This window comes from Borostomias antarcticus (assembly GCF_949987555.1).
Source record: "Borostomias antarcticus genome assembly, chromosome: 1".
NCBI classification, from domain to species: Eukaryota; Metazoa; Chordata; class Actinopteri; order Stomiiformes; family Stomiidae; genus Borostomias; species Borostomias antarcticus.
The window spans coordinates 55,215,234-55,227,723 of record NC_140234.1 but is presented as its reverse complement, the minus strand read 5'-3'; the positions used below and the strand labels follow the sequence as shown (position 1 = coordinate 55,227,723).

Below are 12,490 nucleotides of genomic sequence, written 5' to 3'. Positions count from 1 at the left end.
TAAACATAATATACACATCGAATGGTTTGAGTTTAGTCAGCACTTCATTAATTAGAAATGTCATGGTGGACAGGAGGCAAAAGGCTTACTTGGTTGTGCACAATATCTAATGAAGAATACCTTTTTACAGTAGCTCAAGGTTCACTGCTGCCTCATCATGTACACTCACTTAAAGTAGACTGTTATCGTGAGGCCTGGCTGACCCAGTGAAGGCCATATCTGAACTCCTATGGTTTGGCCTTTTTATGGCTATGGTAGCAGGGTGCTAGAGTGGGAGTGTGCTTCACATGACTGGTCAGTCCCCATTGTCCTGCTGACGACATGTACTGTATAATGTTTGTTAATGACCAAAGATAAGCCTTTTTCAAATATGTCTCCAGCCTTTGTGTATGGCATACAGTGTACAATACGTTAACAATGGCCTTCGTGTGAAAGCAGCAGGTGCTGGAAATGCATCAGCCTTAAAGTGTTTGTGACTATAATGGCTGTCGGGTGAAAACCTTGGAACTCCATTTTGGTGATTTTTCTTTTGAAATAAACTGAAAGCCGGGACTATTCTTTACAACCTGTGAATATCTCACAGCCTTGGGACCAATCAAATGTATTCAAAATAGCTTGTCATATAATCAATAACTCACCATTTTGGAGAGTGGTTCTCAATATGTGTCCCAGTCAGTTGGGGATGTCTGGGATATCTACCCTGTCTGTGATGGCGTCTCTATGTGATAGATGGTCTCTGGAAAGTGTCAGACCCAGCTCTCCAGCTGCCTGCTGATTTACTTACTCACGTCGTTACTGTTTAATTAGTGTCAATGACAGATCCATCTGATTAGCCAGCTATGAGCAGCTCAGTGAGAATGGCTGCTTGATCCTGTTCATTGGACCAGAGTGGAGGATTGTGTTTGTGGAGAATAGTTCCCCAGGGGCAGCAATGCAATGTGTAAGAGTTAAGATCCGTGACAGACAGGAATCCCAGTGGCGCTGTAACTTAGGAAGGCAGTTTTCTTTACACTCATCAGTCAGCACCGGCTAAGACACATCTGCTGCCATCAATTCTTTCTTTACAGTTTCACGCTGTCTTTGACTTGCTCTTTCCCTCTCCCTGTCCTTCGCTTCCTAACTTATTTATACGCCTTCTTTCCCTGTCACTCAATCACGGCCTTCTCTCCCTCTCTCGCCCCTCTCTCTCTGCTTTAATGCCCTGGCCCAGTCCTCTGTTTCATTTTCACTCTGCTATGTGATGTCACACAGTCCAGGTACAGTATATCTACCATCAAAGACCTGTCTCTCAGCATCTCCACCTGCGCACTGTGGAAACAGTCTCATCAGCATACAGTATTATTTTGGGGCAATTGTGAGAATCTAGCCGATTTGGTTGTCTCCGAGCATGCGGAGAGGGCAGGATCTAGGAGTACACTGCCGCAACACAAGGAGGCACTTCAGATGACGATGTAAAAAAAACAGAACTCTGTGCACTGAAGAAATATTGTGTAGAACTTTTCGAACCTACACACAACTCACCTGTCTGTTTGAACCCTGTACGAAATGGTGCTAAATTCAATTTCTATAATTTCCATTATGCTCTTTTCCTTCTCCAATAAGAGAGAAGGAAAGACAAATGCATAGATGAGCTGGCAGCAGCACCTGGCAGCTCCCCTCAGCTCTGCTCATCTGTATTCTGCCCACTACTCTGCCCAGTCAAGGCATCTACACACTCTGCTTGCAGGCACAACCTCCCACAAATGCTAATTCCCCTCTAATTAATTTTGTTCTCTCACTTTATGCCTCCCCAGGTGCCCAGAGCTTTAGTGCGTCCGGGGAGAAAGGCGTCCTTTTCCATGGAATGATATTAGGACAGCAAATAAAGAAATGCAGAGATTGAGTACAGTTTATGAAAGAGAACAAGCAGCTCTGACTGTCGGGGGGGGAAGGGGGAGGCGTTCTGACTGCTTCCCTGTACACCCATCTGCTTGGAGCTTTTCGAAACAACCTGTGTATGTTTGTGGATGCGTGTGAGTGTGTGTGTTTAGGCTTGGACATGTGTGTGTGTGTGTGTGTGTGTGTGCATATAGTATGTACATTACTGTATTCTGACAGGATGTAAAGTGGGAAATATGGACTGATAGCAGAGTGAGAACAGACAGTCACACCAAAACAATACTCATGTTTGTTCGGAGCTCCGGAAAACAGAAGAGGATAATGCAACGTAAAGATGTGTCTAGTGACGGTTAGCAGCTTTTTTGACCTGCTGTTCGTGTTGCCTAAAGAGTGTTGTTGTCGTTGTTGTTGTTGTTGTTGTTGTTGTTGTCGTCGTTGTTGTCGTATGCTGATTTAGATGTGTAGCAACGGTGAGAGAGCGTGAAGCCCCACCAGGGCCAGCGTGGAGCCTGGCAGACACAGCGTGAGACTCTGGGCTCCTCACCTCGCCCAGCCTGGGCTCTGGGGGGGGGGGGGCGGGGGGGGGGTTTCACAGACAGGTCTGTACGCACAGCAGCAGCCACAGCACGTCAGCAGGGAGCAGCTGTGGCAATCAGGAACAGACTGGGTGTGTACGCTTGCCGTGTGTGTGTGTAACCTCTTTTGAGCTTGGTTTTGTGTGTGTGTTTGTGTGTGTAACCTCTTTTGAGCTTGGTTTTGTGTGTGTGTTTGTGTGTGTAACCTCTTTTGAGCTTGGTTTTGTGTGTGTGCGCATTCTCTGCTCCCGGCACTGTAGCAGCTGTTTGTGCTTGGCTGTGTGTGTGTGTGTCTGTGTGTGTGTGCGTATGTCATCTCTGGAAGGTCTGACTGGGCTCGAAATGCTGTGGGCCTCCCTTGGGGGGTCTGTACGGTACACGGCAGGGTATGAGCAGCGGACAGGTGCACAGATGGTCCAGCGTGTCAGTGCACCTCTACCTTGCCCTGGGTTCAAGAGGTCAGCGCAGCCCTGTAAGAGACAACCGAAAACATCCTTAAACAAGCCTTGTACTCTGCGGCTACTGCACCAGAGAATCCCACTTGCTCCCAGATTCACCGATTTGTCCCTATGTATTGTTGATATTGCTGAGCAGTGTTTGTTCAATTACCGCTTAATTAACATGGACATAGTCTGGAAAACCGACTGCTACCGAGTCGAATGAGTGTGGCAGTCGTGTCGAGGGAGCGACTGTAACGTTAGAATGGATTGCGATGCTGGGTTGGGTCTCGATGCTAATGGGAGGGAGCTGGTTCCCTGGATAGACCAGGCTAAATGAAGGTGAAGGCGCTAGGGGTTCCATACAAAGAGATGGCATGCTACAGTAACATACTGTCACACTGAAATAGATTGATCCCTAAGTCCACAGGAGACATTAGTACCCCCACACACACACACACACACACACACACACACAGATGAAGCAGCAGAGGTACAAGTATGCAGGTGAAACCCTCCAGGGCATGTGATACCCCTCCCATCATGTCTTGTTGATGTTCACCTCGCAGCTCACAAAAGCGGAGCCTGTGCTTGACACTGTGATCCCTGTGTTTTGGGCACTTCTGGAGTGCGGTGTACTGTACTGGGCAGGGGCAACAATGTTAGACCCAGTCACATCACATGCATAGCTTTTTGGTGTCTTTGTCTGCCAATACCCCCCCCCCCCCACTCCCTCTCTCCCTCTGTCGCTCTCTCTCCCTCCATCTCTTGCTCTCTCTCTCTCTCTCTCTCTCTCTCTCATTCACTCAACTTCTCTCTCTCTCCCCCTCCCTCTCTCTCCCTCCTCCCCCTCACTCACTCTTTCCTTCTCTGTTTACCCCAGAGATATTTAGATCTGCTGTGCCTGCAGTGGAGAGCAGAGGGATAGTGTGAGCTGTAATTGGCATCGGCAGGGGAGAAAGAGCCAGGACAACATGTTTTTATTGGATTTATGGAGGAATGACATTCTGAGATACGGCCAAAACCAGGGGGATCAGGCAATCTGTCAGTGGCTCATCCTTCATGTCTCCTAGCAATCCTGACTGGCATTCATATCCCCATAGCTCATCATGCTTCCTCTCTCTCTATCTCTCTCTCTCTCAACTCAACTTAACTCAAATTTTATTTTTTAAAGCACATTTGAAACAACCGAGGTGGTCCAAAGTGCTGTACAAGTCCGGAGCAACAAACACAGCACAGCACAGCACACAACAGAACACTACAATACACCATACACAATAAGGAATACAGGGGCCATCGGGACACACTCTCTGTGTTCTAATTGTCTTTCTTTGTCTCCTCTCCTTCTATATCTTGGTCTCTCTCGCCTCTCTCTTTCATTCTCTCTTTGTCTCCTCTCCTATCTCTCCGTCTCACTCTCCTCTCTCTGTCCATCTAAAGAGTGAAGGCGGTCTGACTCTGAACTAGTTCAGCAGCCTAAATAACATATCAGCTCCAATTATGTGATGCAATGATCTGCATTTCCCAATGTAGATAAAAGGATCTGAGACAGTCTGAAGACTGTGTGAACTAAGGCTATTTATTATACTGCTAGGAGCGAGTGTGTTTTCTGTTTTCTCGAGTCTGCTATAGAAGAGAGGTGAATCGCAGCGAGTGCCGCGAGCAGACACCACACCTCTGCTGGGGTCGGACGCCACTCCTCCGCTGGGGTCTGGCACCCTCAGTGCTCTGCTGAAAGCTTTCCTTGAAAGCACTCTTGAGTCTTGTAACAAGCAAATTGATTGGCAAGACCCACACACCCCAGAGAGTGAGAGAGACATGAGAAAGAGAGAGAGATTGGGAGAGAGAGGTAGCCAGATAGATAGAAAGAAAGAAAGAAAGAAAGAAAGAAAGAAAGAAAGAAAGAAAGAAAGAAAGAAAGAAAGAAAGAAAGAAAGAAAGAAAGAAAGAAAGAAAGAAAGAAAGGGAAATAGAGAGAGAGAGTGAGAGGTAAAGTGGAGGGTTACGGGAAGTGGTAGCCTCTCTCCATAGTGGCACTGATCTGGATGGCTCCCCTGCAGTGTGCCTGCAGGAGAGGCTTTTCCCCCCCAGCAGGACCTTAGGAGGAAGGTGGGGGGGCTCTGTCCCCCTCAGACACCGCCATCAGAGAGATGGGCCGTGTCCGAAATGCATACTACCTGCTACATGCTATATAGTAGGCACTATATAGTACGCATACTGCATACTATATAGTACCTACTGTTCCACAAAACGCGTGTAGTATGCGAGAAAATACAGCATGCTACTCGAGCCATCCAGCGGAAGTGACGGGATACGATACTGTTTACTCCCGCGAAGCTGTGGTACAATTATCCGTGTTTTCTGTGATCATTTTGGGTATTATCCACAAAAATGTAGCCTTTTCCTGTCATGGGATGTGCGGCTGCTGCTGCCGCCAGGAGAAGACGTGTTAACGCTGCAAGGAGAAGAGCCGTCATGAGATCTTCTCGACATGCTTGTAGTTGAGGTAAATATTGAACGTTAGCTTGCTAGCTACGCTAGTTAGCTAGGTTAGTTGATAGCCCCGCATGTGCTGGCTTGGGGCTAGCTATACTGTTACATTTGTACCAGGGATGTTATATTAAATAGATTCTGAGGGGCAGGTAAGCAAAACAATAAAACTCAACTCATTTTAAAGAGGTGGGTAACTGAGTTTACCTGGGTTTACTCATCACTACACGCCTGCTTTGTAATGTTACATTTTAGCTCTACAGATAATGACATCTATCTATTATCATATTGTAAAGACAAGTATATGCCATACGCACAAATGAGTTAAAGTTTGCCCTAATAATATTCCCCCTGTAGGCTCACATGGAAGACAGGTCCTCACCAAGTCAACCTCCACGTCCCTGCTGAGGACCTATTTTGACGGCTGGACACAAGGAGGGACTTCAGATTGTCAAAATCGACACAGAGGAACCTTGGTGATGGTCAGGAGGATGGGGCAAGACCATGGAGGTGCTAATAATAGCAATAATAATAATAATTCATTGCATTTAGAGCTTTTCTCAGTACTCACCCTTTACAATGGTCTTGTCATTCACACACAGGTGCTAGTCTTTGGAGGTAACATTACATCAGTCATTTAGCAGACACTTTTGTCCAGCATTACCTTAGTCATTTATTTAGCAGACACTTTTGTGTGTCTGCTAAGCGACTTACAGTAGGCCTAATTGCATTTAACCATTTAAAGGTTGAAGACCTTGATGGTGGCCATGGTCCTGCTGCTGCAGATCATCCCAACCCTGGAGATGGCCTCAGAAAGTGTCTCGCAGCGGCAGCATCAGCACCAGCACAAGCTGCCTGGATCGCAGCTCTTGGTGAGCACGACTACCCCCATCCTGCCATAAGTAGTCAGTCTATCAGTTCATGAGTGTGCTTTGCCTTGTTCCTTATAGACAGCCTTGAGGCTTTAAACACCGATCAGTTGGTTATAGGCAGCCTTGAGGCATTTGTTTAAATGTATTTGTATTTAAATGTATGTGTAACACTGTACATAGTAATCAGTTTAAGTATTTTGGGGGGAGACAACAGATCAGCGTTCTCCTGTTAGTACCTTTTGCAAGGAAAGCTAATGATCTGACCAAATATAAACAAGTCAAAAGTATATTTGAAGACCATTGTGTAATAAAAATATCCAAGAAATGTTTATGGTTGTGTTTCTTCCATTATACATGTAAAGGTTACTTCTTGATGTATTAACATTTCAACAAAGTGTAATATCTACACATCAGACACATTGTCTTGATATGTCTACAGGTCATGTACAGTAACTTGGAAGGTCTTACAACACGCAGAGCGCTTTGGACATGTAACTCCCTTATCAAGTAGTCGTTAGTCAGACACATTAAACAGTGAAGCTTTCATAACCGTCTCTGAATAATTCCAATGAAGCATTGTGAACCAACATGTGTGTTCTGTCTTTTATGCCTAATTGCAAACTACAATGTCCATTAGGAATGTTCTTTTACTCTAATGACTGGTTTTAGGTATAGTGACATTTGTTCTTTGACTGGGAAGACATTACAAGGAATGACACACAAACACCAATTTAATTCAAGAAAATACATTTAATAAAAAATAACAAAAACAATAATGGAACAAGATAAAACAGTTTTTTTTGACTGAGGCTTCTAGAAGCAACATCAGCCGGTCCTCCCTCTCCTTAAACAACCCCCTTTCCTCCCTCCACTCAGCCTTCATCTCTGCCTTCTCTCTCCCCCGTTCAACATCAGCCGGTCCTCCCTCTGGAGGACGGCCAACTCTTCCCTGTTTACGGGGAAGAGAAACACCACGCTGAAAGGCTTGGAGTAAGTTAACTAACGTATGCATTGTTGTTCAGAAGCAATCCAGCGGTCTGTTTACTTTGGATATTGATTTATGTAGGACCTACATCTTAGAAGCTGGGCTGCAGGGGAAGAAGGAGACAGCCTGAATAAAGCACACAGAGAACCTTGTAGCCATGTACAAGGTGATTTTGATCTACAGGCTACATGATAGCAAATATATTGATAGGGACTCACAGTTTGTATGACACTAGAAAACTGTTATCTAACCTCATAGGACCTAAAGAGCCCCAGAACTGGGGTCAGCACAGAGGGAGGAGAGGCCACAGCCGCTTCGTGGAAGTGGTACGGGGTCTTGGGAGAGGCGATGGGGGCCACCCATGCAGCCGTCCTCCAGAGGATCATCGTCCCTGGTGTGGTCGTTGGTCCCTGTAATACATCCAGAAGTATTATGGGACAATGAATATTAATATATGATATATGAACAGTTGAACTCGTTTAAATCATGGAATGAACAGACAATTGTTTAAACAACTTCAAGTAACGTTAGGCTCGGTGGCTTAGGTTTGCCATTTAACAACTCATCACAATTTCGACATTTCTTGCACATTTCTTTAGCGATCATGGTCATATTACATGGACATGTTACTCTGTTTGTCTTGATTCTAGCTATAGAAACATCTAAGATTTGACATGAATACGTTTTGAGCAAGAGCCGTCTGAACACCTGTAACGTTAGTAGCCTATTAACGTTGGCTGGGCTAACTAGCTAACGTAACGTCCACCACAGAGATCAATGCAAGCAGCTAGCTATCATGACGTTCTTTTTCGAAATGTCATTTCTACCCCACCTATATACACAAAACTGCATTTGTAGCTCTGTGTCGTTATAACTAAGATATCTGTCCGAAAAAATAATTTTTCCATCGACAAATTAAGTCAATACTTACATTTGAAAACTCCCGCTGCGGTCCCGGAGATCTCTTCGTTCGCCATCTTTTTTTATTTTTCTCACTGCCCAGTGACGTATCACCTCTCGACTTCCGGAACAGTATGCTCTGGACTATGCTACATTTACGCCCATTTTTTCGCCGATTTCGCCTACTATATAGTACCTACTATATAGTAGGCGAAATACAGTATGCACAGTTTTGATGCAGCATGCTGCATCTCGCCTACTATATAGCAAGTAGTATGCAATTCGGACACGGCCATGGTGATGTCAGTGCACATCGTGGCTCAGAAATGCTTCATGGATACAAATATTGTACAGTGTAAAATATTCAAAGTTCAAATTCAAAGGTATTTTTAAAGGCAGAAAAGGCTTTAAATTATCACATGATTTGAGTTCTTATCATTCAAACCATATGAATATTCATTCTCTCATTTGGAGAGGTTAGTAGCCGCACTGAACCTCTACAGCGATCAGGGGGATTTCTACCGGGCACAGGGTGGCCTGCAGAGCCACATAACAGGGCTCGAGACTGCGACCAAAACGGCTGCATATGTGAGTTATTTTGGTCTAGAGCAGATTATTTCAAAAAAACAAAATGAGTGAGAGGAGAGTCAACAAAATGAGGAGATAAAGGGTTGAGGAGGTTGAGGGAGATCCAACGAGAGATCCTGACTCAACGATGAGTGCAGGTGAAGGCAGGGAGCTACAGGCTACAGTACTACTTTCAACCACAATGGCTAACGCAGTACCTGTGGTTGTGGTATGAGGGGAATGCTCTGTGGTACTGTAAGTAAAACTGTAATGTTTTTCAGGTAACTTTGTTACAGTAACAGTGCTACTACTCAACAAGTTAGTGTAGAGCAAATATTGCCAAATATTGACATTTCGCCATAAAACAGGAAGTCCTCATAACTCCTCCATACATTATCCAATTTGTCCGATATTTCTCACGCTTCATGAAGGTTCTGTCCTGAACACATCTATGTGTCAGTATTGTGTCATACTTATAGCGCCACCTATTGGTGAAACAGGAAGTCCTCAAAACACCTACATACATTATCCGATTTGCACCAAATTGCTGACGTTTCATGAAGGTCGCTTTCTGAACACATCTATGCGTCGGGAATTGAGTCACACTTACAGCGCCACCTACTGGTGAAACAGGAAGTAATCATAACTCCTACATACGTTATCCGATTTACTCCAAATTGCTCATGCTTGATAAAGGTCGCATCTTGAACACATCTGTAAGTCAGTATTGCGTCATACCTACAGCGCCACCTACTGGTGAAACAGGAAGTCCTCATAACTCCTACATACATTATCCAATTTACACCAAACTGCTCACGCTTGATGAAGGTCTCATCCTGAACACATCTGTGCATCAGTATTGAGTCATAATTATAGCGCCACCTACTGCTTACAGGACGTCCTCATAACTCCTACATACATTATCCAATTTACCCCAAATTGCTCATGCTTGATGAAGGTCACGTCCTGAACACATCTTTAGGTCAGTATTGAGTCATACTTATAGCGCTGCCTACAGGTCAAGCAGGAAGTCATCATAACTCCTACATACATTGTCCGATTTACACAACATTTCTCACGCTTCATCAAGGTAATAATTCCAGTTTTCAAATCTAGCGCCGTTGTGTCGGTTTTTTACTGGGTTGCTAATTTTGATGATAGCGCTGCGACTTGGAATCCTGCAGGGGGGCTGTGTTAACTCCCATTCCACCAACTTCTATGTACAGTAACGTTGGTACAGTAATATGGAATTCTCATACAATGACGAGGCATCGCTATGCAATATTTACAGGGCGACACTTCACATAATTCATAGTGATGATTTGTGGTCGTTTTTATATAACTAAATATGTACATAAGATGAAAATATGTAGGTAGACTCTCTATGATAAGTAATTGTAGGAGAGTACAGTGCAGCACAGTGAATTATAGAAGGAATACTCTAGCATATCTTAGATATTTAATACATTTTTCTGTTTGTATCTTTCCCTATTTTTAGTCCAAGTAAACAAAAGCAGATTGTAGCACAAGTTATCTCAGTGCACAATAAATGATTAGGCTTCAATAAATATCATGATAAATATCAAATATCATGACTGAAAATAGTAAAAAGGGATAATTTATATTGCATTTAATGGTTAAAAGTTAAAAACATAATTCATGGATGGTGTAGATTGTAGATAAGATAACCAATTAAGTGAATTATTGAAGGAATACTCTAGCTAGAGGCCGGAAGAGGAGCAGTGCCTACAGAAAGCAGAGATTCAAGGCATGACCGGAACAAATGACTAATCGTGACTAATCGAAAAAATGATCGTTAGATTAGTCGATTATCCAAAATAATTATTTATCCCAGCCCTACTGGTGACAGGACGTTTCTCTCAGTACTGGACACCGAAATAACACACCCTTTAACAGTGCCACACCCCGACACGCGTGGGGTGCGAGGGCCCGCTCACTGCTACTTGCAGCCCTAATTATCTTATTAAGATTTTTTTTTTTTTAATCCACAGTTTCAGCCCTTCTTAGGTTCTCTGGCAAGCTATTCCAGAGGCTGGGAGCATAGAAACTGAAAGCTGCCTCTCCGTGTCTATTGCTTTTGGAACTGTTCGACCTGTGGGATCCATAGGCATGTACAGGAGAGATAAGTCTATTCTCAAACTGACAGGTAACCAGTGCAGTGATTTTAAGACTGGTGTGATGTGTGCCCTGTCCGTCTAGTTTTAGTGAGGACTCGTGCTGCAGTGCTGTGTACCATTTGTAGTTTAGAAATAGCTTTCTTTGGTAGACCAGACAGTAAAGTAGTCCAGCCTGCTTGTGATGTCTTGCCTGCTGGTCCAGCCTGCATGCATTAATCTTTCAGTGTCAGCCTGAGAGAGAAACGGTTGCACCTTCGCAATGTTTTTTAAGTGATACAAGAGGTCTTAGATATGATTCTTTATTGTCCTTTACAGGAAATTAAATTTTCATGTCTGTACAGTGCTACACATGATACAAACCCATTGCCATACAATCCCCACATTTACCATACAGTCTCACAATTACATATAATCACCAACCATATTTACACATACACACATATGTGCATACATTTGTACACATTGCATATGATGACTGAGGGGTTATTATCATGGTGTCTTGTTGAGGAGTGAGATGGCAGAGGGAACAAAGCTACTGAATCGGGCCCGTTTCCAGGCCAGGGCTCTGTATCTGCGGGTTGATGGGAGCAGAATGAAACATGCGTGGGAGGGGGGTGACTGGGGTCATGTGCTATGATGTGTGCTTTATGTGTGATGGCTTGGTTGTTGAGGTCTGAGAGGTTGGGGGTGGGGAGGCCGATGATTTTAGAGGCGGTGTGTGTGTGATGCGGAAGAGTTTGTTTTTGTTGGGGGCAGTGAGCATGTTGAAGAAACAGGGGGAGCAGTAGAGGAGGATGGGCTGAATGGTGCTCTTGTAGGAGAGTGCGGATGGCAGAGAGTCTTGATTGGTTGCGTTTGTGGATGTCAATGATGTGTTGATTGAAGCTCAGTTTATAGTCCAGGGTGAGTCCAAGGTTGTTGATGTCGGTGGGGTTGTGGATGGAGTTGTGGGCTGCGCTGGGTGTGTTGGGGGCGATTACCATTTCTTGGTTTTTGCCCATTCAGTAGCAGGTTGCTGTTCAGGCACCATTGTGTGAAATGGGAGATGGAGTCCTGATAGCCATCAACTGAGTTATTGTCTTTATAATACTCTTGATGTGGGTTTCGAAATTAAGATCTGAGTCAAGTATGACACCTAGGTTTCTAGCCTGGCAACTGGTGTAAAGTGACAGTGTTTTTAAATGTGCAGATAATTCTTGTTCAGAAAACTCAGCTTTTTCACCAAGACAGGTGGGTAGCAGAGAGACAGGTGGGTAGCAGACAGACAGGCGGGTGGCAGACAGACAGGCATTCAGGGCTCACTGGAACAGAGAGCAGCCAGGACTGAGGGGAGCAGGGAGCTGACAGACTGCGACTGTGAGTCTCTCCTGGCAGCCAGGGAGACCAGATAAACAAGCGGCAAGCAAAGCACATAACCCAGAAATAGGCAGAGACCAAGCAAGAGAGAGTGAATAAGATGATAGGGCGTGCGGAAGCTTCCGGGGGGGGTAATGAGTTTGGACAGGAGCCCACTACACAGAGGGATACTGCCAGACAGCAACATACAGTATCTCCCCCTCCTTCGACCTTGCAAGCTTAATTTGCGTTGTTGTGACTTTTTTTTCTCACAAGCCCACAATCCAATTATTTGAGGATAGCAGGCTGCCAA

At 44.6% G+C, this 12,490-nt stretch overlaps 1 protein-coding gene across 1 annotated transcript in view; it reads left to right on the top strand.

The window, feature by feature from the left end:
• pitpnm3 (PITPNM family member 3) overlaps window positions 1–12,490 on the top strand; it is a gene marked incomplete at both ends in the record, with an annotated part of 100,714 nt that overhangs the window by 29,013 nt on the left and 59,211 nt on the right. The window lies entirely within an intron of this gene.